Source organism: Canis aureus, chromosome 14 (genome assembly GCF_053574225.1).
Source record: "Canis aureus isolate CA01 chromosome 14, VMU_Caureus_v.1.0, whole genome shotgun sequence".
NCBI lineage: Eukaryota > Metazoa > Chordata > Mammalia > Carnivora > Canidae > Canis > Canis aureus.
The window spans coordinates 32,102,853-32,130,833 of NC_135624.1; the positions used below are offsets into that span (position 1 = coordinate 32,102,853).

The following is a 27,981-nucleotide window of genomic DNA, read 5'->3' on the forward strand; positions in this document are numbered from 1 at the left end:
AATTAAGGCTGCTGCCCTGACCTCGGATGAAATCGAGAGGACCCTGTACAGCCGGATGGCAAGTTCCCCTCCCTGTTCTCCTCCCTACTTCTCAGGGCGACCAGGCACAGTCCCTTCTCATCCCTCAGTAGTGGATCTCAGTCTCCTGCAATTCCAGAGGTATTGGAACAAGCCTATCACATCCTCCCGTGAGATCCAGGGGCACCTCACCCTCTTGATACTACAAAGCCTGCCTCCTGCTGACCCATCTTGATCATGAGTGCAGCCGCCATGGGGTCCTGCATGGCATGTAGTATCCTCCTCCCCTGGGCTGTGAGCATGGGTAATGATAAACAACTGTCGATCCCATCTGCCCAGTGCGGGGTTGTGTGTTCAGCCACTCCTGTAACCCTAGAGCCAGGCTTCCCCTTCACCACAGTTGATTAAAGCCCCAACTGTGGGATGCCTGGGTGGCTCAGTGGTTGAGCATCTGCCTTTGGCTCAGGTCATTATCCCGGGGTCCTGGGATCAAGCTCTGCATCGGTCTCCCCACAGGGAGCCTCCTTCTCTCTCTGCCTATGGCTCCATCTCTCTGTGTCTTTTATGAAAAAATAAAATCTCTTTAAAAATATAAATAAATAAACAAATAAGTTCCGACTGTCTAGACCACCAAACTCTGATTCGTGGCTTCCCCATCTTCCAAGGCATGATCAAACCTTCCCTGCAAGGACCAAAACTCAAATTCTAACTGTAGGGCCTTCCTTGCCCTTCCCCCTGTAAAAATAAGCAGAAAAATAAGGACATAAATTCCCACTGAGACTGGACTATACATCCCCTCTCACTTCCCAACCTTCACACGTGAACCATAACACTGAGATTCTAGAGAAGGCATGGATTATTCCCTCTACCTTTAATATTACGTGTGTTATGATTAGTCAGTGGATAGTGGGGCACAGATTAAAACTATAAAGCTACCTACATAAGGAAGATAAACATGCACTGTGAAATGCAGAGAGAGTCAAGAGAACTCATGCCGGGGATAGAATCTGCAGGACTCCAACCCTGCTGGAGAAGGCTTTGCAAGCAGCGGACTTATTGGTGAGGCCTGTGATCGACTAGTGATGTCTGCCATGGGAAAAGCAGTGGGTCATGCAGCAGGTTGTTGGCTTAGGTGCCCTCCCTCCCTCAACAGGGGCAAGAGCACTGACCTTGTATGCTGAGCCCTGGGCTTCTGGCCAGTCTGCCTCTCAGGGCCTCAGCCTCCATCTGTAAATAAAATGACTGCACTAGTGATCTTGGGTCCCACCTCCTCTTCCTTGTTCTGGCTCTTTTAATTAATCACATTATGGTGAGAAGGCAGCATGAGGTCAGTGAGCTCAGGAAGAGAGAGCAAGAAACCATTCTGACCATTCTCAGATAATTGCACTATTTCCTGATTAACCCTTAAAGCCCTACCAGCCCTACCCTTCCTTGATTCCCACGGAAGCCTCTGTCACCAAGAAATTGCTGCAAACTGTAACTGTCACCTGCAGCAACAGCTCAAAACAGAGTCACGAACCTTGTCCCAGCAAGACCCAAGAGGTTGGTGGCAAAGCCAGAGAAACCAAAGCCCTTGCTGGGCCCTGTGCACACTGCCTCCTGAATCTCCTGGGGAGGGAGCACCCCCAGCCCAGCCCAGGCAGGAGGAAAAAGGGGAGGCAAACACAGCTCTCCCAACCCCGCCTTCGCACTCCCATCTGCTGAAACAACAGATGAGCGCTGGGGAGAAAATGGCCCAGGCTGTCTCTCTCTTCACCAAAGAGGCCCAGATCTCTTTTCAATAAAATGGTCTTTAATCACTTTAAAGACTCTATAAGAAGTTCCCCATGCACCAATTACAGGCAATGCTTCCTAGCCATGATCTCTCCACTATGCCCAGGTCCTCCTGTGCCTCTGCCTGGGGATGCTTCTTGGGCCTGCTCTCTCTCCCAGTCTGTCCCTGAGTGCTTGCCTCTGTGTCCCCTTTGTCCCGCTGCAGCCCTGTCTCTCCCTATATCACATTTGTCTCCATCCCTACATCCGGGACCTTGGTAGGTCTGACCCCTCACCGGTGCTTCCACCTCCTGGCCTCCATCTGAGGTCCATCTGCAGCTGCCTCTGCCTCTCTCCTCTCTCCCAGCAAGTGCTGCTCCCTCCATCCCCCAGAGACTTCCCTTTCCTCCGAGGCACGGAGGCACCGTCCTTGTGCTACCTATCCTCCCTCTTTGTTCTCCAGAGAAGCTCTTCCAACTTGGATTGCCTGCCACATCTAGTCCAAAATTCGTTGGAATCATCCCCACTAAGCTACTCTTGCATACGGCAACTTATTTACAAAACATTATGGCAATAATTAACACAAACTATTTAAAATAGCAACCACAGCCTCTGGTCCCTGAAAACCAGCACCTAGAAACAACTCAGGGTTCCCTTCTTACCCATCACCTAGGAAAACACACACACACCATGACTTCCTGCAGTTCACTAAAAATGATTAACCCTTAAAATGCTACTGGCTTTGTGATTTCCTTTAATATGCCTTAAAAATAGAAAACACAGGACAAGGTACAGCATCTGAAATTATATACGTGAATCTGTGTTTTAGAGAAATATGTAGCACATACCTTACCAGGAACATTTCCTTGATTACATTTTTATTTGTATTTATTTATTTATTTATTTATTTTTAATGTACTTTTTTTAAGAGAAAGAGAGAGCACATGAGCAGGGTGGGGAGGGGCAGAGGGAGAGGGAGAGAGAGAATCTTAAGCAGGCTCCGCGCTGAGCAAGGAGCCTGATACGGGGCTTGATCCCAGGACCCTGAGATCGTGACCTAAGCAGAAATCAAGAGCTGGATGTTTAACCCAGTGAGCCACCCAGGCGCCTCACTTGAATGCATTTCAGAACACCTTTCCCATTGGCACAAAATTATTCATTCAGTTAAACAAGCAAAAATTAAGCACTCATTATGTTCTGGGGGCTGACATACAAAAGGGAGACCAGCCTTCCCCCATAAAGGAACTTGTACACAAAAAGAGGAAACAAATGTTCCAAGTGGAACGTTACTGTATGGTATGATAAAGCCCATAATAGAAGGGACACCTGAGGGAGGTCAGGAGGACCCAGACAGAGACTTCTGAGCTTATTTCTTGAAGAAGAAATGAAATGAAATAGGACAGTGACCTTGGCATTTGGAGAAATGCTTTACATTTTTCAAAAAATTATTTAAAAGCACATTCCTCCAGGTCCCTCTGTTCTGATCCTTGCAAGCACAGCGCCAGGCACACGCTGGCCCTCCCTGCAGAGGTGTCAGCGAGGAACGGAGGAGTGGCTGTGTGATCAGCTCTGGCCGAGCAAGCATCGTGCCTTCTTATCTTTGCAGCCTCAGCACCAAGCCCAAGCAGGCTCCCAGCAGATGTCCCCTACGTGCGTGTTGAATGAATAACTGGGTGAGGCAGGAAGTGGAGGCATCATATCCTTACTGGATAGATGATAAGACTAAGACAGAAAAAAAAAAAAAAAGACTAAGACAGAAAATGGAATCCCATGGCCACGGTCATCCAGCTAATTAAAAGAACTGCTAAAAAGAGAAGCGCTGTCATTTACCATGAGACTCCTTCCATACCCTCTTCTCTCAAACACTGATTTTTTTTTTTCTTATTCCAAAGAACAAGTATTTATAGGTCCACTCTCAAAGGTTCTGTCTTGATTTCAAGTCAGGAAACGGAAGCAGAAAAAGTCCTAAGAACGGTCCCAACCACCCGGCCCAGAGTTCCTCTGCTTGCTGCCTTGGATGGTTTCTAGAAAAAGTGCCCCCATTCATTCATTCATTCATTCACCCATTCATTCAACGAGCAGTTACTGATGCTCCAATACCTACTACTCACTGCGGTACCCGGTGTCAAGAACCAAAGTAAGGGGCGTGCTGTGCCCTGAGCAGTTGACCATCACTCAAAGATCAGAGACATTGCTTCCTTCTTTCATGAGTCATTTCTTCTTAGAAATCATGTCCAGTATGTGCCTTGGTAGACGTCCACCCAGACCTTCCTTGTTAAGCATCATTTGGAATTAGTTCAACAGAGCCAATAGCTACACATTAGAATCACCCAAAAAGATATAAAACAAACAGACAGACACTAGTCTCAGTCTCCATGTCAGACCAAATAAACCAGAATCTCGATGTGGAGCGGGAAGCAGCCACAGAAATCCCAAAAGTGAGCAGGCCCCCTAGGAAATGCTGAACCACGCATTTCCAGAGCATCCTCTCAATGTGCGGTATAGAAAGGCCACTGAATGGAGCTGAAAGGCCTGAGTGCCAGCCCCGGGCCTTCAACCAGCCTGCCGTGGGACTTCAGACCAATCGATTCTCACCTCTAGACTTGGGTAGTTTGCTTCTGTGTGAAACCAAGGAGCCAAATTAGGGGATCTTCTGGGGCCTTTCCAACTGTCATAGTCGGTGCGCCTATGAGAGCGCTAGCGGTTTAGAAGCTGCTCCACTACAGAACATGAACACACACAGCATCGATGAAATCAGTAGGGAGACCATGGCCACAAGCTCCTCCCTCTACATTCAAAACAATTAGTTTTGGAGACAAAGCATCTGCTGGTCTTGGTGTCCTTCCATACACGGTAACAGCAAGGTGTTCCCACTTAAACTCTCAAAGGCTCATAAGTGAATACATCTCAAAGGGTTAGATCATCCTCGTCCCCACGCCCTTTGCCATCCCGAAGTCCCCACTGCTGTTCTCTCCTCCCCAACATCAGCAAAAAGGCTCAGTAGGGACTGCTCAGCCCTACTGATCCTGCCACGTCCCCACACTGCCCTGGCTGCCAACCTCGGGGCTCACACCCCTTCCCCTGCCCCTTGGCCCAAGTACACAGCAGAGCGATGACCCTGGCTGAGACCTTATGCCTGACACCCACTCCCCACGCTCCACCCCTGCCAGCTAAGGCCCTAGAATTTTCCTCCTCGGACTCACCCCAGGTAGTGACAAATCCAGCTCATCACAGCCTCCCAGAGGCCACTCTTTGCAGCCCTTGAAACCTCAAGGTCCACACATCAAGATTCTTCCATTCTGCAATCCCTAAGAGAGCCCTGTCCTAATCACACACATGGACTAGCAGAGGCTCCCGCACCTGCTGCTCCCCACACCAGAATCACACTCTCCCAGAATCTGAAGGGACTGGGGATGGTACAGTCACTTATGTCCAGGGTCTCAATCCTGCAATGACAACATTCCTGCCATATGATCATCCAGGTCCTGCATCCTCAGTCAGAGGACACAGCCCTCCCTGGCCAGCTCTGATATCTGGGGAGCCCACAGTCATGCGTGCATCTCCTGGTCCGGTTCCCCACAGAGCCCACCGTGGACACACTGGAGAAAGCCAGATGTTCTCCACAGGACCCAGAACGATGGAGCCTGCCTCACCTCAGAGAGGATCTCCACCCAATCAGACATGGGGGTTGAAGTGTGTAGGCTGCTGTCCTAATGAGTGGCTCAACAGTCCCCAGAGTGGGAGAAGAGGTAATAAGGAATGCTTTCGGGGTACATCCAGGGACACATCTTCATGGCCCTCTTGGGAAATGTGTGCATCATTCTTGCTGGGAGTCCCCCACCTTGCACGGAGATCCATGGGGAGGAGCCCGGGAGGCCAGCCCCGTGTTCTCCAGCCAGGCATGTGCCCGGCCCATCTGTGGTCTCTACCCTAGAGGCCTGGACTCCTAGCTCTTCACCTTTCCTCACTCACTATGCAACCCTGGGCCAGTGACTTCGTGTCTCTAGACATCGGTCTTACTTTCTCCAAAGTGATTATAATAAAATCTGCTTCACAGGGTTGCTGGAAGGAGCCACGGAGAACCAGAAGCAAAACACTGATTTCATTTACCTTAACCTGATTCGTGCCCCAAGTTTTCCTGTGACTTCTCTATCGACCCAAGACAAAATTTCACATTCCCAGGGGTCCACGTTCTCTTTATCATTGTATCGGCAGCACCAGAGATGGGACGGAGCCCTTGGCAGGCTCTCGATGCGTACCGGTAGAGTGAGCTGGAATGGAATTAATCGGGGTTATGGTACGAACCCATGGCAACCCAGTAGCAGTATTCCAGGGGCAGAGATGTGCCCAGCTAAGACATCCAGGACCCAAGGCAGAAAATGAACAAATGACGCAAAACCCGAGACATAACCAAGCTGCAGTCTGTCAAAATATTGGATGTTGTTTTCAAGTCCAGAGTTTAAATCAATCAAGAATTTATTTAAATACATTAATGTCAAATGCTGCAACGAGGTTGAAGGGCACGTTCAATTTCCTGCATTCTGATGTTACTCCAATACTGTCTTCACCAGCCCTGTGACTGGTCTCTTCCCTCTAGAGCTCTGTCCCTCTGCTCCACCCTGGCCACTAAAGTTAGAGTGGCCCCTTCTAATGCAAAGCCAATCACTGGCTCCCAGTTTAAACATTTCCTTTCCTGTTCTTGAGCAGAGGACTCTATCTGTAATCTTCCCTGAGGCCGGCTTCCCTTCCTCCTTGTCCTGCATACCAGACACCTTGCCCTTAGGCACATTTTACTGCAATTGCTGCTTGAAATGCCTGTCTTCCCCCACTGGACCCAAAGCTTCATGAAGGCATGAATTCAGTATCTCTCTTGCTTCATCCCCAGTGGCTATCTTGTTGCCAGACACAGGTAATGTGCTCGAGGACTATCTGTGGAACTAATGGCCCCATTCTCATTGAGAATAACCTGCCAGCCCCTTGAAAAGAAGAAAACACGAGGGTCCTGGGTGGCTCAGTCAGTGAAGTGTCTGCCTTTAGCTCAGGTCATGATCCCAGGGTCCAGGGATAGAGCCCCACATTGGGCTCCCTGCTCAGGGGGGAGTCTACTTCTCCCTCTCCCTCTGCTCCTCCTCCCTGCTCTCTCTCTCTCTCTCTCTCTCTCCCCTTATCTCAAATAAAGAAATAAAATCTTAACAAAAGAAAACACACAAACCATTATAGCAACAGCATGACCTCAAATTCTGGGTGACATAAAATGTTCGTCTTTTCTCCATGGTGGATGAAGAAGTCCCCATTTGGAGTTACTGGGTTTTTGTTGTTGTTGTTTTGTTTTCAATGTCCAGAGTCCATGGGGTCAAAGAGTCTTATCCTACAGGAGAAGAATCTGAGCAGGCGTCCTGAACTCTCCAGGACTGGGATGTCATAAAAGCCAATGCCATTCATGTGGATCCTCAGCCCCTACCGGCTCCCAATTCAATGAAAAACTCCCACTAGCCACCCGTTTGTGGAAAACTACACCCCACTGAAGTGTGCCCTAGTTCTGACTCAACAGAGACCACTTAACTCCTCCATGTGCTTCTGGGTCAGTTTTCTTTTCAAGCCAGCAAGAGTGGTCTGACCTCAGAGGCAGTATCCCAATTTTCTGAAAATTACCAGGAGAACTTCAGATGGATGCATGTGGAAGGGCCAGATACTGCCTTTCTGGGAGTTGAGGGAAGGTGATAAAAGTTTGTTAAATTGTCTTATTTTCGTTACTACTTAACAAAATAAACTAATACCTCCATGATATTTTGCGTTCAATCTTTCCAACACCCTTATTCTGTTTTATTTTTCTCCAGAGTCACTTTTTTTCTAAATTAATTTTTTGAGGTATAATTGAAAGCCCGTAGCTCTTATTATAGCATGTTTACCTGTAGCACATTTAACGTACTATAAAGTTTTCCTCGTTGTCATGTTTACTATCCACCTCCAACTTGAGTGTTCATTCCACGAAGACAAAGATTCATTTTCCTTTTTTGCTCACTTCTATATTCTAAGCACTGAGAACAGTACCCGCACATGGTAGACAGTGGCTAAACATTTGCTGAATGAACGAATCTGCTCATATGGTCATCAGAACCTTCAGCGGCAGATTTTTGTGACCCTACTAATTAAGGCTTAGAGAAGTTATGTTGGTGAGTTGTTGTTGTTGTTGTTGTTGTTTAAGATTGTATTTATTTAAGAGAGAGGAGTACAAGCTGGCAGGGGGGAGGGGATCAGTAGAAGGAGAAGGAGAAGCAGACTCCCCACTGAGCAGGGAGCCGACACAGGGCTCAATCCCAGGACCTTGAGATCATCGCCTGAGCTGAAGGCAGATGCTTAACCGACTGAGCCACCAGGCACCCCTGGAAGTTATATTGTTTTCTGAGATTATCCAGGTATCTTTCAAATTAAGATGTGGCTTACCATAAGTGAATTAAGATTTTTTTAAAGCTGTGTTGAAATAATATGGATGCAAAGTTCTAGAAGCCAACTCATAAGATGAAGGGGCTGGCAGGATCCTTACGGGGCAACACTTGAAAAGAAGGAACTGTGTGTGGGCAAAACCAAACGATGCCCAGTAGAGCCAGCAAGTGCTGGGAGAGGTGAAAGGGAAGTGGAATTCTGTGCCATGGAAACAGAGGAAGCTTCAGAACAGAGGTGGCCAGGAGCCAGCCAACCGTGGGGACCAGAGAAGGTCAATACCACGTGGAATTGATATGAACCTCTTTCTGCAAACTTTTCTGGGTCTGCAAAGTTTCCAGCCCCAAAGATAAGTGAGCTCTCAAGACCTATGGCCTGACATGCATTGGATTCATTTGTCCCACAAATATTTACTGCTCACCCACTGCTTCCAAGGCTGAGTGTGTAAGGACGCACCTAGGGCCTAGTGCAGCACACAGGTCCACACCCAGTAGTTAAGACAGGGTGTGTGAAAAGTTCAAGGAGCAACGCACAGGGCATTCTGGACCACCGATCCAATGCTTCCACCAGTAATCATTATTTCTTTTCTTTGTTTGATTTGATTTGATGTATTTATTTGTGTGAACTGATTCTTTGTTAGCATATTAACATTTTCAGCATGTGATAGATGCTCAAATATTCTGTGAAATGATACCGTGAACGTACAAATGAACACATGAACAGGTGTGGGGTTCTTCAGATGAGGGAACAGCTCCGAGCTGCAGCATCTGCAGACTTACAGATGCTCACAAACAAGGCTGAGACTTCCATGACTCTTCTTATAGAAGGGACGCTAAAGCTCCAAGAGCATAAGTGACCATTTTGCAAGGACAGGAACGGGGCTATCAGCCTGAGTCCATGCAACCTCAGCCGCCACAGCCTACCTCCAGCCCAAAGAACCAGGTTCTTTCTCTGCACCTTGATTCTAACATCAGCAAAGCCCAGTGAGTTCTCCAAGGAGCCTCCTCTGGATTATTAACTTCTTTATTTTAAAGATTTTATTTATTTATTCACAAGAGACACACAGAGAAAGAGAGACAGAGACATAGGCAGAGGGAGAAGCAGGCTTCCTAAGGGGAGCTTGATGCGGGACTCGATCCTAGGACCCTGGGATTATGACCTGAGCCAAAGGCAGATGCTCAACCACTGAGTCAGTCAGGTGGCCCTGGATTATTTATGGTAGTATTTGACATTAACGTTTAGATTCCTTGAATGATGTCTGTCTTCCCCCTAGCTATAAGCTCCATGGAGTGAAAGGACCTTTTAGTTTAGGTTCATCATTGGCTCTGTGGAGGCTTAGCACAGAGCCTGGCACACAGTAGGTGCTAAATATATCCATGGAGTGTATAAACGGCTGCAAGGCCAGGCGCGAGCCTCCAACAGCAAACCTCTCCAACAGCAGTCGCTTCAGCCAAGATGGGCCCCATCCTCTCTCCATTCACTCCCAGGACAAGCCACCTGGAAAGCCTGCTTCAGCTGTCGGCCTAGGGGAGCCCCATAGGCTCCTGACAGGGCCTGCTAGTCCTCCCCTGACCCTCTAAAGTCAGAGCCTTCTCCTTCTCCAAATAAACACCCAGGCCGAAGACCACTCCCACAGTCCTGAAAGCACTGCACTTCTTTAAAAGACATGCTCCTGCTTCGTATTTTATTTGGAATATAACCAGGCAACCTGAAGCTTTAGCAGGGCATGTTTTTGTCTTCTCCAGGCTCAGGGAAAAAAAAAAATGTATCTGAGATATTTTTAACTGAGTACACCCAGCCCCCACCCCTATCCCCCAACACCCATCTTTTCCCCAGAGAGAGGCCTTTGGAGGCCAACGGCTCAGGCCATAAATCCTCATCTGTGGCTGGTAATCCACATGGAGGGGAATGACAAATGCTCTACTTAGCCCTATTTCCCAGGAAATTAGAATTACAAATTAGAGTTATCACTAAGACCCGCTTGAGCATAACCTTTGGAAATCAAGGTGGGGAGGGGGCGAGGAGGACTGGCATTTGATGGGCCTGTTTCATTGTCAGGTGAGCCTCTGCAGAAATCCCCCCACAATGGAAATCCCTCCCTCCCCTCTGCAGAATCACCAATTAAAGCCGGGGGCCCTGGGGTATTCGCGCCCCGCTTTGTTCACTGCTAAAGGCACCGCCAAGCCAGGTAAGCAATCTCTTCCAGGGAAAGGTCAGAAAATTGCTTCTTTAATTGCGTAGATTCGAGAGCTAATAATAATTTAATTGAAAAACAGCATTAAGGAGAATCAAAGCGATGGGAAAAGAGGCCGGGATGGCGGTGCCCACGTGTCAGAGATGAGTGAGCACCTGCGTTCTCAGAAGGCATGTGGAGAAAAGGGCTTGGTCAAAGATCCATCACCATCACCCCCACTACCTCCCCTTGCTCCCCAACACCCTAACCCCTCAGCCCACGTTTCCAAGCACAGACACACACACACACACACACACCCTGATCGAGGTGCTCCTCTCAAGCCATCCACAAGTGAGACAGCTTTCTCATTTTTGCAGCAAGTAGCGAGATATAAGGGAAGCTGTATGGATTTATATGAAGCAGGTTCTAGGAGTCCTGGGTTAAGGTCCTGCTTTTATCCCCGTCAGGACCCCAATGGAGTCACCCTGGCCCTTTGAGACTCTTCTTAACTATGTGTCATCTTTTTTATTTTTTAAGATGTCAGTTATTTGAGATAGAGAGAGTGTACAAGTGGGGGCGGGTGGCAGAGGGAGAAGCAGACTCCCAGGCTCCCCGCTGAGCAGGGGGTCCGGTGCGGGGCTCTATCCCAGGACCCTGAGATCATGACCTGAACCAAAGGCAGCCGCTTAACCGACTGAGCCACCAACCCCAATTTGTCTCCTTTATTTACTTAATATCTATTTTCATAGCTGAGTGCCAGACAATATTCTCAGTGCTTTATAAATACCAAGTAATCTAATCTGCACAGCAAGCCCACGAGACAAGCCGGATCCGTGACCCCTTTCTTCAGATCAGAAACCTTAAAGGCACAGAGAGGTTAAGAAACTTGCCCAAAGTGACACAGCTGGTAAATTGCAGAGCTGGGATTAGAACCCATGCAATCCGGCCCCAGCGCCCACCCTCGGATTATAATACGGGAGATGACACAGACTTCCTCTTTTTGGTTTAGCTCATGCCCCTTCTGGCACTTTCTCACCTGCCTCTTGTGTGGTCCTTTCTGCCCTCACCCTGGCACCACCACTCACTCCCGGTATTAAGCTCTGTTTCTGCAGGTGGCAGGAGAATGCTGGGAATTCTGAGGCTGTGACTTCATGCCACAACCCAGGTCACCTGTCTGTCCGCAGTGGAGGGGCCTCTACACTGAATAGAGTCATTAATATGATTCCAAATAGGCACAGGTTCATAATAAAAGGCTCACACCGTGTACAGGACGTGAGCAAGGACTCCGCAGCCCAACAGCCCGGTTTGCACGTGGCCAAGTCATGTTGCATTTCTGTGCCTCAGTTTCCTTATTTGTAGAAACAAAGAAATGGGATAACAAAACCTGCCTCATCAGGTCATGCAGAGTGAGAGTCCGAATCTAAAGAACGTCAGGGCAGCACAGGTGAGTGTGGGAGAAGTTCCAGGTGTTGCTGCCGCTGAAATCCAGCTGGCAACACGGCTTTGTGGCTCTGCTGGCCACTGTACGGGACAAGGGACAGACCGCAAAGGGCTCGGGGGTCAGTGCCATCACACCACATCCACCTCCACGCCTGTTCCTTTTATATAAATGGAGAAAATCATGCCTGCCCATTTCACCTGGTTGTGAAGAGTCAAGGAAATAGAGCGTGCAAGGGGTCTGGAAATTACAAAGCAATGTGAAAAATAGTGAGCGTTATTCCTGGAACAGACCGGCTGGTGAGACACAGTAAGGGGCCTTGGACTTCTGAGTCAGGGTAGACTAGCACCTTCTGGGGGTTTCCAGGAGACATGGTCCACACTCCACCCATGTCATCCCCCGACTCCCACTCCTTCCCGACCACTTTACAGACTGGGAGACCGAGGCTCAGAAACGTCAAAGGATGGGGAAGTGGCAAAGTAGACATTCGGACTCAAGTCCCGATTCTCCTAATCGAGGTGTCGCACTCACTTTCATGTCACTGTCACTTGGGGGGAGAAGTGACGAAGAGGCCTTTCTGAAAGGAAGAGCCGGGCAGTCCCCAGTAAAGCCACAGAGGGCAGAGTGGGCAGGAGCGCCTGGCAGTCTGCGCCCACCACAGTACCCATTCCGGGCCTCCCTGCCTCCCCACCAGACTGAGTCCCCTGGGGCCCAAGACTTAGGGCCTTCCACCTGGTATCCCTGCACCTAGCACAGCGCCCAATGCCTTGGATCCACCGAATGAGACAAGTTAGCTGAAGCACAGGGATCATGTTAAGATGAAATAAGAAAAAGGCTCCAACAAGCAGTGAGGCCATGCAGACCTCTTCCCCAGTCCTCCAAACGGAAGGAAATAATCACTGGCAAGCCAGGCACTTCGCATAGAGTGCCATTTACACTCCACAGCTCGCTCACTTTACAGAGCAGAGGTCACATCAGTGGCTCAAAGTCATCAAGTTAATAAATGCCTGATTCAGGGACACCTGGGTGGCTCAGTGGTTGAGCGTCTGCCTTCGGCTCAGGGGGTGATCGCGGGGTCCGGGATGGAGTCCCACATTGGGCTCCTGCAGGGAGCCTGCTTCTCCCTCTGCCTGTGTCTCTACCTCTCTCTGTCTCTCATGAATAAATAAATAAATAAAATCTTTTAAATAAATAAATAAATAAATAAATAAATAAATAAATAAATAAATAAATAAATAAAATGCCTGATTCAACCGGGCTCTGTGTTGGTGGCCAGAACTTGGCTATTTTTCTACCTCCCTTTTGTGTTTGCCTGTCAAACATGCCATCCATTTCCAGGCAAGATGTGTGTCATCCACACGCCTGCAGCCAGGGACCCTGCTCAGTGACAAGGCACACAACGCTGCGCTCTTGGGACACTGACACAGTTAAACCATCCTTAATCACCTGCATCTATTCAAATGCTGGACTCTTTACAGGACAGGGGCCAGAGGACACAAGCCAGGTTAGTGTTTCCCTCTCAGAGTGGGAAAAGCACCTGATGACCTTCTGGCACATGTTTACTCCTCACAGCTCTGTGGTGGCTTCTTGATCCCCATCTCGGCATCTATCTTCCCACCGCAGGCTCCTATCCATGCAATGCTTTAACTGTGGCCAGTGAGATTTGTGCCCAATTAATAACGAATTTGGGAAGTGCTGTGCAGAACAGCTTGGTAAACTGCATCAGGCCACAGGTTAGCTTGATTTAAGGGTGCCTTGCCTAGAAATGGGCAGAGATGGAGCAAAGGGGCTAAACAAAGCTCAGGAGCCCCAGGCCCTGGTGTCCTTTGCCACTAGTAAACTGTGTGTCCTTAGGCGAACCCCCTACCCTCTCTGGTCTCATCCCAAAGGCCTCTTCCAGCTCCAAAATTCTAGGGCTCTGGGACACCAGTAAAGTCATGCGTCTACATGTCAGCAGAAATTCCCAGGGAACACATAATTACTGGCACTTAACCAACCCATAGTTAACTCCAGCTAATTTCCAGAAGATTTATGGCAACTCTGAAGGCTATTTTGCGAGGAAGCGATGTATATTCAATACTGTCAGTGCAAGAGGCAAGTTCTCTATCTCCAAGCCCATAAATATCCAGGGCGTCAGGAAGACAAAAATTACCAACGGCTTGTACAAGCAGGCTGCCTCCCAAATAGCAATCAGGATTTATGGAAAGCTGTAAAAAAAAAAAAAAGGAAGAAGAAGAAAAAGAAGAAAGAAGGAGGAGAGGAAGAAAGGAGAAGGAGGAGGAGAAGAAGAAGGCAGGAGATTAATGTAAAGCCAGAGGCTTGTCCGTGGTATGTGCAGGGCATGTGTGTATGTGTGCATGTGCAGGGCCTCAAGAAATCACAGCAGAACAGCCCATGGAAGTCCCACTGCCTCTAACTATGGTGAACATGACTTTTGTCTGAAGCCATTGCACCAGCACTTCCCGAACCCCCTCCTGGGAGCAGGTGCCCTGCTGGAGAGAACCAAGGCAAGTCGGATGGGACCTGGCCCTGAACATGCTTGGACGTGTGCTGCTCACTCTCCCCTGCGTGACACTGAGCCACCTAGGAACCCACCGGATGCCTCGCTCTTCCACAAAGTGGGAACCCCAAAACTTATGTCACAAACTGTTCTGAAGATTCGTAAGGTAACGTATGCAAGAAAAAGGTTTCTAAATAACTGGTAAGCGATAACCTGGTTATAAACAACTTTAATACCAAAATAAATAAAGGATGCTAAGAGTTTCTAGGAAGAGGGCCCTGGAAGAAAATGGAAGAAGATGAGAGCGGAGAGAAAGTGAGGAGGTGCCTCTGGGTGCAGAAGGAAGGACCAGGCAAGGGACGAGGAACGGAAGGTGACAGGGCAGGGGGACAGGCAAAATGCATCTGAGACTAGAAGAGCAGAGGAAGCAGAGCAGAGGGAGGAGAGAGAAGAGAATATAAAACATAAGGAGTCGAGATAGAACAGGAAATCAATAAAAATGCCTAAAGTTGATTCATCAAGAAACAGCCCACGATTTAGAGCCAGGGAGGAAAGCACCAGGAGGTCTGAGAACACAGGAGGGAGAAGGGGTTCCCTCTGGGAGGGGCCAGGACGGCGCTGGGCTGGGGCTTTTGAGCTCGGGGTTTGGACTGCATGCATGTATTCTTTTGACAAAAATAAAAGTAACCAAGAACCTTTTAAAAGGATGGAAAAGGAAGTTAAAGCTGAGTAAGTGCTACACACCGGACATCGCCCTCAGCAACTTATAAAGGGTATCTGGTTCCTTGTCCCAATAACCCCTGCAGGGTAATCTGTTCCATTTAACTTCACCTACTCCAGGCCAATGTTGTGAGGATTAAAAGAGTTAACACAGGTAGAGCATCTGGAAAAGTGCCAGGTGAGCTGCCAATGAAATCCAGTGAAAAGTAGCCAAGAGATCCACTGCAGATACTGACCAGCTCCCCTCCCTCGGCTTGGGAACTGCTCTGTCCCCTGTTTTGCCGCTGCCATCAGGCTCTCTCATGACCCTCGCCCCCAAGGACTGGGGTTGGGAAGGGGGATCCAGCAGCCGGCTCCCAGAGTACCTAACCTGAGAACCAAAGAAGCAAGGTCACTCCCTCTCCAGGAACAGAGAGAGGGAAAGCACAGACACTGGAGGTAACCAAGGTCCCCACCATATGGAGGAGGTGGGGACGGGGCGGGGGGTGGTCTGCAGAGGGAAGCAAAGATGAGAGCTCCTGTCTGGCCAGGCCTCCAGCCCCTGGCTCCAGGGGTTCTTAGCTCCAGGTAAACCCCACTTCCCACTCTGGATCTTGCTCCTGATCTCCCCTGGGGTCTGTGGGCTGACAAGCTCTCCAGGATTCCTCAGCTGGTTCTGGCCGGGCGTCCTTCACTGGCCTGCAGAAGCATCGAAAGGCAGCAGCATGTAGATCTCTCTAGGGGCTTCCAAGAACAGGTGCTGAGCCCTTTCTGTTGTACAAGGGGAAGGGTGAGGGGAAGAAAAAAAAAAAGTGTGCATCCAGGGGATTTCTGCACTGGGGACGCTGCTGAGTGACAGCTGAGGGAAGCTCAGCAAAAGCAATCTCTGGTCACAGCTACCCAATGAGTCTTTCTTTGCATTTCCATCTTTCCAACCCACGATCTGTGCCATTTGGATTCCGTGGTCTAAAAATATCTCCCAAACTTCCAAGTATGTTGGCATGAGCTGGTGGACTCAAATTTTTAATCCATTTGCAAATGTTTTTACACAACTCTTCCCGCCCCCCCCCCACCCTCCACCTTCCAATTCTATTTCTTGCTGAATCACTTCCATCATTCAGTTTGACATTTATTGTGAGCAGAAAGGAAATCATCTCGCACACAAATGTCAACCCTGGCCCTGAAAGTTCCTGAAGGCTGCAGAGAGAGAGAGACTGAGAGAGGAGGAAGGGCCCCCACTGGTGGGGGAGGGAAATGTGCGGTCACTGAGACCCTGCTGGGAGCACAGGCCTGGCCTGGGCTACTCTTGGCTGCATCCGGCTGTGTGACCCTGAGCAACATACTGGGCCTCTCTGAGCATGTTTTCTTAATGACAATATGGGGACAATGACTTTCCACTTAGCTGAGCTGCTGCAGAGATCTGAGGGGTTAGACCACCACGTGTACCTCCTGGCCCTGCACAGGAGCTTACTATAAACGGCCCCACTCTGACTTGCAGCGCCTTCTTGGAACAACTAAGTACCACACGTATCCCTCCATCATCTATCTCTTCTCCACTCCGACTCTCCAAAGTCACTCTTACAAAACATAAACCTGGTCTTGCCACACCCTGCTGGGCATCCAGGGGTCTCAGCGTCAGTGTAAAATATTCTCTGTCTACACAGCCAGATCCAGTTCCCCATCCTCATCTCACACTGGCTTCCCCACCTGCCGGGCCCTCCAGTCTCCAAGCAGGATGTTTCAACTCGGCCTCATGTGCTTTTGCCCCCAAACCACTGGGCTCCGAGGGGCTGACTTCACACTGACCCCCACAGGCAAAGGCCAAGGACTCTGGGGGGTGGGGAGCACAGCTGAAGAGGAAAAACAGAGGCACCTGGGTGGCTCAGTTGGTGAAGCATCTGCCTTCGGCTCAGGTCATGATCCCAGGGTCCTGGGATCGAGCCCCGCATCTGGCTCCCTACTCCGCGGGGCCCTGCTTCACCCTCTCCCTCTCTGCCGCTCCCCCCCTTCTCTGTCAAATAAATAAATAAAATCTTAAAAAAAAAAAAAAAGGGAAGAAGAAGCCTGCACATTTTCTCCTTCTAGAGGAGTCTCAGCACCCCTGGCTCCGCCTCCCATTCCTAATCTCCTCCCTTTTGCCTCTGCCTCTCTGAGGGCGAGGACCAGGGGATGGGATGGGAGGAAAGAAGGAGAGCAGTTGGAGGGGGTATAAAGGATGGAAGAAAGGGTTGCTTTAGAAAGTCTTTCCAGAGAAAGATGGAATTAAACCCGCCAGAAACCATCTGGCTGATGTCCTTTGTTTTGGGGCCTTCCTGAGCTTTCTCTCTAGCTCTCAGGCTTATGAGTCAACCCCTTTGGGAAAACCTCCCTGATGCACCCCCAGCCGCACCCCGGGCAGACCTCATCCACCCCTCCCGTGTGCCCACCAGGCACCTTCTCCACGTGACCGTCCCCACAGCTCCAGCGCCCCGGAGAGGCGATCAGCCGGCACTCCATAAATGTTGAGTGAACCAGTTAACGAGGGAGAAGGCCACGGCCATATCCAGAGCTCAAGGAAGAGGAAGACTTAATCCTGAATAAGCAGAAACACAGGTAAAGAGCTGACAAAAGGGGTCTCTTGGCGCAGGGCTCAGACTCCGAGCCGGGAGGACGGGACTTGGCTGAGAGTCACAGCAGACGTCTGAAGTGGTAACTGTCGAAAATATGTGACCTGTGCTATTTTCTTTTTCTTTCTTTTTCTTTTTTTCTTTGACCTGTGCTATTTTCTGCAATGCCTTATAACATGGGCTCTAATGTCCCTGGGCCCCCACCTAGGCCAGGTACAGCTGGCCGGCCAGCCTGGGGTGTCAGGAGGCTCAGCTGAGCAGGAACACAGAATAATGGAACATTTTCAAATAAAATTCATTTCACATAAAACTAACCATCCTACAACTAGAGGGACCTCTACTACCAGAGGATCCACTCACTCACTACTGTACCTCGTCTCACACCAAAGGCCAGGGCTGGGTTTTGTTTTGTTTTGTTTTAATTATGGAAAAATAAACATAACATAAAAATTGTTTTTAATTTGGAAAAGTAAGCATAATGTAAAATTTACCACTCTCGCCACTTTTAAGTGTGCAACGTGGTGGCATTTGCATCGTTATGTGACCACCATCCCTCTGCCGAATGTGCCCGTCTTCCCAAAATGAACCTCTGCTTCTGTTAGAGAGTAAGTCTTCCTTCCCTGCTCCCTGGCCACGACCATCCTACTTTCTGTCTCCGTGATTTTGACTATTCTGGGTGCCTCACATAAGTGGAATCACACAATATTGGTCCTTTGGTGCCCAGCTTCTTTTGTTGGGCATGATGTCCTCAGGTGCATTCAGGTCATGGCAGGTGTCAGAATTTTCTTCTTTTTTAAGGCTGAATAATATTCCCTCCAAGGGCTGCTTTATCACCTCTGCCGGAACCTACAAGCAAAGATGAGTCACTCCCTTTCCTCCAAGACAGCCATCCGTCCGCCGTCAAGCCTACCTGGTATCAAGTTGTTGGGCTCGTTGGTAGGTAATCCTATTGCTTCCACCCACTGGTGCTTGAGACGGCCTGTGAAGTCCCAGGAAGTTAGTCCTCACCCAGAACACAGGACTCGCGATGTCTGAAAGTGAGGCTCGCAGCCCTCCTCCCCTCCTTCCTCCAAGCTGGAAGTATTTCCATCTACCAAGCAAGGCAGGGAGTGTAGGCCACCCCCTGGCCATCCCACTCATCCCCCTCTAGACACAATCTCCTGAGTCTCTCTGGGCCACTCGGTCAGTCAACAAACACATACTGGGAGAAGCTGGCCCAGAGCTGGGAACGGGGGGCACCCCAGGGAGTTTAACATGGGTTCTGGCCGCCTGGAGCTCGCAATGCAGTGGAGAGAGACGAACGAGTAAATAAATGCATAACTCAGGGCTTGTGGCCATTATGGCTTCTGACAGGGCAGGGTGCCTGGGAGGATACAAATCTGGTGAGGAGTGACATGAGAGGGATTGCTCAGAGAGGCCCCACCTGGAGAGGCCATGTGACACAAGCTGAGGCCCTTCCCGAGGGGAGGCAGGGCCCGGTGTGCCCTGGGGAGGCCCACAGTGAGCTGGAATGGGAGCATCCTGCCTGAGCCGGTGAGGGGGCGAGGGCCAGATCCGCCGGGGCCCGTGGGCCTCGCCAAGGAGACCGGGTTTTGTGCCAATATTAACAGCCAGCCACTGAGGGGCCGTGAGCTAATGAGGCACATGATCTCATTCACGTTGGAAGAGGACGAGCTTGGCTTCCGGGTGCACCGTGGAGGGAGGTAGGCAGGGGTGGAAGCTGGTAGAGAAGTTGGGGTGTTGCAGGGGTGAGGCCAGAGATGCTGAGCTGGGCCTTCAAGAGGCACAGCCCTCTCTATACCTTCAGATCTTCTTACAACAGAGCCCGGGCTCAATGCCAGGGGCTACACCCCAAGGGGCCCTGTAGGCTCATGGAGACCCCAGCCCTAAAGGCCAGTCAGCTCCTTCCTGGTTCCCCTCCAACCCACTAACACCCTCCCTGCCACAAGGCTGGTTCCTAAATCATCAGTCCCCATTGGTCTCTTTGTTGTCACCTTTGGAGCACAGGCAACCACTGAGTCAACCTGACTAGAACCCACACACAGCACGCTCTGGCTGAAATCGGCTACTTGGCCAGGATGGTTCTGAGGAACTGGCGGGAGAGCTGACCCTGCCCAGCCAGAGCACAGAACCTTCTCCGCTGGCTGCCAAGCTCCCGGTGTGTGCGTGGACACACGGAAGTCAGCCGCATTCAGCTTTCCAACGTCAGCTTTCGATGCCCTCATTCAGATCTGGGTTCTGTTTGGAACTCAGCGGAGATGCTGCACGGCCAAGCAGATTAGTCAACAGTGTTGCTTAAACACGGACCCTGTGCCCAGCATCATGCCTGGCACTGCCGATGAAACGAAAACCTATCATGCATGGCTCTTGCCTGCAACCGAGCCACGATCTGGTTGGGATACTCATGGCCAACCCTGCCAAGGCAGAGCTTAATGCGGGATGAGTGGGGTGCCAGGTCCACTGGAGCTGGGGAGAAAGGCCGGGGAGGGCCCGGGAGGGGAAGCACGGGCTGGTCTTCGGGGCCACCCGAGTTCCCATCCAGCTCCACACCCAACCAGCGGTGTGCCAGCAGGCGAGTCACCTAACCTCTCTGAGCCTCCACTTCCTCATGTCCACACGGGGTCATGGGGAGATGAAAATCATGAGTGACATGCCCAGATGTTATATTACTAACAGCAGTTCCACTTGAAGTGCTTGCTGCATACGCGTGTGTATACACAATGCGTGGGGTCAGCGCTGCGTATGTTAACTCATTTCATGCTGTCAACACTCTAGGAAGGGAACATGAGGACTCCCATTTTGCAGACGAAGAAGTCGAGACAGAGGGACGATGGAACTGCCCAAAGTTACCTGGCTAGCACGTGGTCACCTTGGCGCCCAATATGTGCTTGGTCCTTCTTCCTCCTTCCTGCCATGGAACAGTCCCTGGAATGGACTCGAGACACCAGAGAAACACAAACAGATCCTAGAACAGGGGAAAGCATCACGTGGCTTCGCACGCATCGCTCACAATCGCCAAAAAGTGGAAGCAACCCAAGTGTCCCCTAACAGGGAAAGGACACACAGTATGTGGTGTAACCACAGTAGAATGTCACCCAGCCTTAAACAGGAGGGGAACTTTGACACCTGCTACAACACAGATGGACCTGGGGCCATCGTGCTACGTGAAACAAGCCAGTCACAAGAGGAAAAATGCCCTGTGACTCCATTAAAGGAGGTACCCAGAGGAGTCCAATGCACAGAGAGACAAAAGTAGAATGGAGAGAACCAGGAGCTGGGAGGGATGGAGGGAGGAATGGCCAGTTAGTGTTTACTGGTGCCAGAGCCTGAATACTGGTGTCCTCCCCCAAGTTGAAAGGGATGTGTATCAGGAGGTGGGGCCTTTGGGAGGTCGTGAGGGTGGGGCCCTCATCAGCGGGATTCCTGGCTTATCAGGGACCCCAGAGGGTTCCCCTGCCCTTCCGCCATGTGAGGACACAGCGAGAAGCTGGCTGGCTGGGAACCAGAAGAGGGCTCTCAGCAGACACCAAGTCTGCCCACACCTGGACCTCAGACTCCCCAGACCCCAGAACCACGAGACAGTGACGCCTGTCGCTGAATCCACCCAGGTTACGGTATTTCTGTCTCAGCAGCCTCAACGGATGGACAAGTGCGGCCTTTCCGTTTTCCAAGATGGAAAAGCTTCTCTGGATGGTGGTGAACTGCACAGAAGTGGCACATTTCACATCACAAGTATGTTCCAAGTGAAATAATTAATACGGCAGAAGGAGGCAGCCACTCTCCCACGTGGGCGGCCTACCCTGACTCCCAGTGCCTCATTTGGCCTTATTTTTCAGTGGGTGTTTATTGAGCACCTACTGCGTTTGCAGCTAGAATCCTGGAGGCCTCCACAGGCCTTCCTCATCCCACCCGCAGATACACACGGCCCCAGCTTTGCACCCGGGTGCTCTTCTCCATGGTTTCCGCTTCTGAAGTCCCGTGATCCTCACGACCATGCTGTGAGGTGGGCACTGTGACACCTCCCGGTCGCAGATGATGAAAACGGAGATGCACAGAAGCAAAGTGTGGTTTGCAAGCGGCTACACAGCCAGGCCTCGGAGCCCTGCAGCCTAGCTGAGACTCTGTTCCACTGTACACCTTTGTCGCTGGACACAGAAGCCCCGTGGTCACCCACACACCGCCTCCCCATCCAGCCCAAGCGCCCAGGAGCAGTGGGCTTCCCTGGCACAGGGTCTGTGCTGTGGTGCTGATAACACAGTAACAAGTGCACAGCTCTGCATTTCCAATGCCACCAATTCCCAGTCCTGTTTTTTTTTTTTTCTTTTTTTTTCTCCAGCTGGAAGCAACAAGGTCCCCAGCTTAATTTATTTCATGCAGGGACACTAATTAATGTTCCAAAAGCTGAAGCTTAGGAATGAAGGTATAGGTCTGTGTGTGGGTGTGGGTGTGGGTGTGGGGGGTGTGTGTGTGCATGCGCATGCATGCGTGCTTGTGCAGTATGTGGTTTGTACTTGGGTAACTTTCATTTCCCCCAACTTCTGAAATGATGAATGTGGGTATCGTACCTGAGCCAAACCCTTGCGGCTCCAAAAGCAGTTGGGGATTTCTTGAAGTCATAAAAACACTGTACTGACCCTGTGAGTGTAATCAATTCTCCAGCCTCCTACATATATTTTTGCCTGGACTCGTGGCATCAGCCACAGAGTGACAGCCCCTGGAGGCCAGTGGTCCTCAGCCGAGGGTGCCACCGCCCCCATCAGCACCTTGGGAAAATCCTGGTAGTGGTCTGGTTTATGAGGACCCGGAGTTGTAACGGCATCTTATAGGCAGGGCCCACAAGGATGCTGAGAAGCCTGCACAATGTGAGACACTGCTGCCCAGTGAGCAAGAGTTCCGTCCAGAATGCTGACAGCGTCTCCGCTGAGAAAGCCTAGAAAGTATCCAACGACCTAATTTTTCAGGGGAGAAGGAAAGGCACAGAAACACAAGAGTTTCTTGTCCAGAGGTACGAGGCGATTCCATACGCCCAAGAGGCTTGACTCCTCCAAGCACAGCTATTTTATCCTCTCACCACCCCCTCCCTTCCATCGCCCGGCCCCCTTCCCTGCAGCCACCGGGAAAGGGTCACACCTGACTCCCCTGCTACATTTCTCACCTCCAAGGCTTCACCAAATTACTCCTTCTGCCTTCAGCCCTAACCCTCACCCTGACAGCACTGCATCCTTCTATGCCTAGATCAAAAGCTGCCTCCTCCAGGAAGCCTGCCAGAGTCCGATCCCAGAAGCAACCCACAGCCATCTGCCTATATTGTGACTCCCAGCCTGCGTGCCAGGAGTCATTCGTTACCACTGGCACCAAGAGTACGGAGACAGCTGCTTTCTAGCCATTATGCCTTCCTATGGTCAGTGGTCTGATGGGGCAGGTCCTATTTTCCCATTTTACTGATGGCAAATTTGAAGCTCAGGAAAGTTATGCAAACTTTCTGGGGTCACACAGATGGAAAAATAAGGATTTACTCACATGTGAAGACAAAGGTGGGCCACCCTGCACCGCTGTGGGATCATGTGCACGTCTCACTCCTACCTAGACGGTGAGCTCTCTAAAGGCAGGAGCTGTGTTAAATCCATCCACCCTTACCTATGGTGACCCCACCGTGACCGTCAAAGAACCCAGAACAAGAGTCCTGCTATCCTGTCTCCTGAGCCAAGGCCCCTTGGTTCCATGAAGCCACCTCTGGCCTGACACCACCACCCTCCAGGTGAGTCAGGACAGGGCCGCACAGTGAGATGGCTCTGGAGGTTTCCTGCTTCCCACCCCGACCCCAACAATCAACCAGTTAAGTACGGTAGCTTCAATCAGACAAACTAATTACTGTCCCGTCATTTCTTCATGGCTCAGCAGTTTGCTTGCGATACTGCCTTCAGGCAGAGCCTGAGGACTGACATGACGGGGAGAGAAGACCCTGGTGGTGGTCATCACTCCCAGCCTCTGATAAGGTTGTCACCAGGAGGAGGATGATCCCCAACTAGGGGAGACGTGTTGGTGTCTACCCAGAAGCCACTCCTCCACCTTCTGGTCCTAACAGAAGCCCTTTTGTCTGGCTGGCAATGTGCCAGACCCTGGGGGGCTGAATCAGAACCATTCACAGTAGCTTTTCACAGTCATTCCCTTGGCCTTTACCTCACTGGCCCATGGAAGGGGACCAGGAGACCTAGTACTGGTCAGTGACATGGAAGGGAAAACATACTGTCCCTCCTACTGTACCCAAGGAATCAATCAGAAGAAGCCTGGCTCTGGCAGTTCCAACCAGATGATGGCACACAGACAGGACCTGAACACCGTCTCTCTCTCTCTTTTTTAAAAGATTTTATTTATGAAAGACACAGAGAGAGAGAGAGAGAGGCAGAGACACAAGCAGAGGGAGAAGCAGGCTCCACCCCGGGAGCCCGATGTGGGACTCGATTCCTGGACCCCAGGGATCATGCCCTGAGCCGAAGGCAGGTGCTCAACCGCTGAGCTACCCAGGCGTCCCTGAACACTGTCTCTTAAGAAGATCATAATTTCCTAGACATCTGTGAATAAAATGGGGGCAGGGCAAAGAGTAATAGCAAAAGCCAGACTAGAATTGAAACCGCATGACCTGAGTCCAAAGTTCAAGTCTTAACTGTGAGACGTGGAAGACACGATTGCACCTGTCAAGGCTGAGCTTCCGTGCCTACCTACCAGGTTGGAGGACTCACATGCATGCAATGCTTGCAGATCCTCCAATTACCTTCTTTAAAATAGACTTCGTTTTTTAGCACAGTTTCCGATTTACAGAAACACCGAGAACATGGGACAGACAGTTCCCACATAACTTAGCACACTTGGTTTCCCTATCACCAACATCTCGGACTAGTATGGTACGCTTGTTACAACAGGTGAGCCAGTGCTGATGCATTCTTCTGAACTAAAGTCGATACCTTATCCCAATTTCCTTAGTTTTTAGCTGATGTCCTTTTTCTGTTCCAGAATCACATCTAGCGTGCCACATTTGCATAGGCCCCTCCTGGCTATGGTCTCTCCATCTTCCCTTGTTCTAGAAGACCTGGGCAGTTCTGAGGAGCACTGCTCAGGTATTGGGTAACTACTCAGGGGTCCTTCTCAGCACCGCTGCTTCCTCGGGTGCCCTGAGTCAGGCCGTAGAACCCGTTTCTCCTCCCACCTTCCAACCCCCCAATGTCAGTTCCTTCTTCAAACCTTATTAGTCACACTTTCTTTCAGAACTTCATCGTGTTCAGGTGGAAATTACGGTAGTGACTTCGGTATTACTTTTATTTGCGGACATTTTTACCTTAGCATGACTGCAAAAGAACAGCCATTTATCAGATACTGACCATGAGCTCAAACCAGGTTTTGGAGCATATTACAGGCATTTCATTGAGTCCTTACACCAACTACGTGCATAAGCATGGTCCACATTACAGCAGAGGAAATAGGTGCAGGCTTCTCAAGCCGTTCACTCAAGGTTACCTAGCTGGACAACAGCACAGCCAGGATTCGAAGTCACTCTTACTGATACGTGTTTCAGCTTCTATCACTTAAACTGAGTGCCTCCTGGGGATGGCACTTGTCCAATTACCCAACACTGGGTATCTGCTGTGCCAGGTGCTACATTAGGCTCTAGGCCCCAGAGAATGGATACTGGCATATAGGAAACCTCCAGCTACAAAGCAAACCTTCAGCCTCTTTAAATTATAGCCCAGTGCAAAGTTCACTCAGCTGTTGGGATTTATGGTCCTAACTTTCTCTTGCCTCCATTTCAGTCCCTTTCCTTCTAGGTGAGAGTAAATTAGACCTCTGAGTTCTTGATGTGTGACACACTCATGGTCGTGGCCATACTCAAGAAAATGAACAAAGCAGTGGTCTTGAACCTCATATATATGTTGAAATCTACTTCTTGTTGATGGAAATCTTCCCTGAATCATTTAGGCCGTGTTGATAAAGTTTCCTCAGCCCCAAGTAGTCTTGGGAAATGTATACACTAGAGTGAGTATCTCACCACTATGCAATTATTTATTTACCTACTGGATCGTGAGCCCGTCCAGGGCAAAACCCAACTTATCCATCTCTAGTGCTAGCCCAAGGCCTGGCATCTACAAGGCCTGAAACCAATGTCTGCTGAGCAATCAGAAAAATTCCTTGAGTTCCATTAGCAGATACTTGGAGGCATATATATTAAACCTAAAGGATTCAGATTTTCCCATGAAATCTCTTCCCAGCCATACATAAAGTGTTAAAATAAGGGGATCAAAAAAAAAAAAAAAAGAGTTCAAGAAGAAATCTCAACATTCCCTCTAACATTCCAGAATCCTGAAGGCGAATGTTAATTATTTCCCCCAGAAAACCAGAACGGAGGCAAAGGGCGGAAGTTACGGGACCACACTTCACAGCCAACATCCCTCCATGTTCTCAGCAAAAGAAGTGTTTGTCAAAGCCATTGGAATATCTATTTTCATCCTGTTTTGAAAATGCTAATGTTTCTCACATTATAAATTAGTAAGATCCTTCATTCTTTGAAAGTATCACAAAAACCACTCAGAATCACAGTCAGCAGGACTGCAGTTTTCTGTGCTTATTTTAAGTAACCCTCCTGTTTTATTTTGTGAAAATTACTAATATGTAAACACACCATGATCTCAACAGGAAAAAGCTCCTTCCCCAAAGGGGATCGCAGGCTATGGCTTCACAGTGCTGGGTTTGAGAACTCTATGATCCTGGTGCTCATTAAGAACTCAGAAAGGTGAGCTATCACTAAATACCAGCCACTGAATCGACATATTCAGACATACTTTTATTTCAGATTGTTTTTTTTTTTCTTGAATGACTGTCCCAAATGAAAAATTAATGAGGGGGAAAAATACTACAGAATTACCATGACCCCAAGGCCACAAAGACTTCCTTTACTTAAGAACCACTGAGAGAAACAAAGAAACTTTGTGATCTCAACTCATGATATTTCCTTCACTTACGAAGGAGACAATGTGTAGCAGTCATGGCTGGTCCCCTCCCGTGTTTCCCCAGAACCCACTGGCAGCACCTGCCAAACGTGGCCTTTGACAAATGCCTTTGGCAAATGGCCCACATTTCTGTCTAAGGGATTTCACTGAGAGATAATACCCCAGAGCAGCTCTGAGCCAGGGATGGACGGAGGATAATTGTGCACCTTTCCACACTGCAGTCCAGGCAGGGTCTGGGGCTGAACTTCAAGGGCCCCCATGGCAACCTGCTTGAAAATGTATCCTCCAGCCACTTTTTCCTTCTTGTCGGATTTCCCTGCCTTTCCCCAGTTTTACTGATTTCTCTATTTTTTTAATCACCTCCTAAACTGTGCATTCTCAATGGGAATGGTATTGTCTTTGCGGGGGGCAAAATTAGTTCTTAACGGAATGAGGCTGAGTGAAAAAAATCTTACTCTTTTTATATATCAAGCTCAGATGTACCTACAGTACACAAAGGAACATGCAGGCTATCTGTGGCATTAAAATGTCATGGGCAGGGGCAATTAGGGAGGTCCTACGTTAAATAAACCACTTGCTCTGAGCTCCTTGGCTCAAGGAGCTTCTGGAGGAACACAGGCTAAGATCCAATGCTAGCACTCTGCTGAGCACTTGCATGAATTACTTCATTTAATCCATGCAACAACCTATAAGGCAGGGAATGTTAGATCCATTTATCAGATTAGAAGTAAAATGACTTGTTGAAGGCTACAGAGCAAATTAGCCTAAGACTCAGGGTTCATACTCTGGGCTCCTGGTGGCTGGGCTTTCAGCCACCCCTTGGGAGAACCATCCCGAGTCTTACGCCCAACATGGCACAGGGAAGCGACTCTATAAATGTCAGTTCCTGTTACTAATGAAAATATATCAGATTTCCATGAATGGACCAAATGGTGGTGCCGTCCCAGAGGTGACATGATAAACAACACAAACGGATAAAAACATTAGTTACAAGATGATGGTTTTGAATGTCCCAACTCGATGCTGAGCTCAATGGAAACCAGAGACTACTTGACGGAACCCTTGGCAGAGGGCTGGAAGGTGGGGGGCAGCGGGTGGAGGAGACTGAGCAAAGGTGGTTTGGGAATTTCAGCAGAGGAGAAACCCTCCTTGGCAAGAGGCCGCCAGCAACCTGCATATGGGCACCAGGTCAGCCCGCTCCTGGCTTTACTCTTTCTTCTGTTCATTTGATCCAAACCCTAAGCCGGTGCAACCCGGAGGAAATCTGCTGTAGCAAAACGGCTCTATTGGTACACAGCCGTTGGAGCATCACGAGCAAGAGCCGATGAGGCTGCATGGGAGTCAACCTTGGAAGA

General features: G+C 49.7%; 1 protein-coding gene and 1 long non-coding RNA gene across 2 annotated transcripts in view; both read right to left on the reverse strand.

The window, feature by feature from the left end:
* Positions 1 to 27,981, reverse strand: part of KCNQ3 (potassium voltage-gated channel subfamily Q member 3) — a 297,245-nt gene that overhangs the window by 258,184 nt on the left and 11,080 nt on the right. The window lies entirely within an intron of this gene.
* On the reverse strand, positions 18,067 to 18,816 carry LOC144283336 (uncharacterized). The gene is made up of 2 exons (XR_013351860.1): positions 18,538 to 18,816; positions 18,067 to 18,473 (listed from the first exon to the last, which is right to left on the reverse strand). It is a non-coding gene; the product is annotated as an uncharacterized LOC144283336 (long non-coding RNA).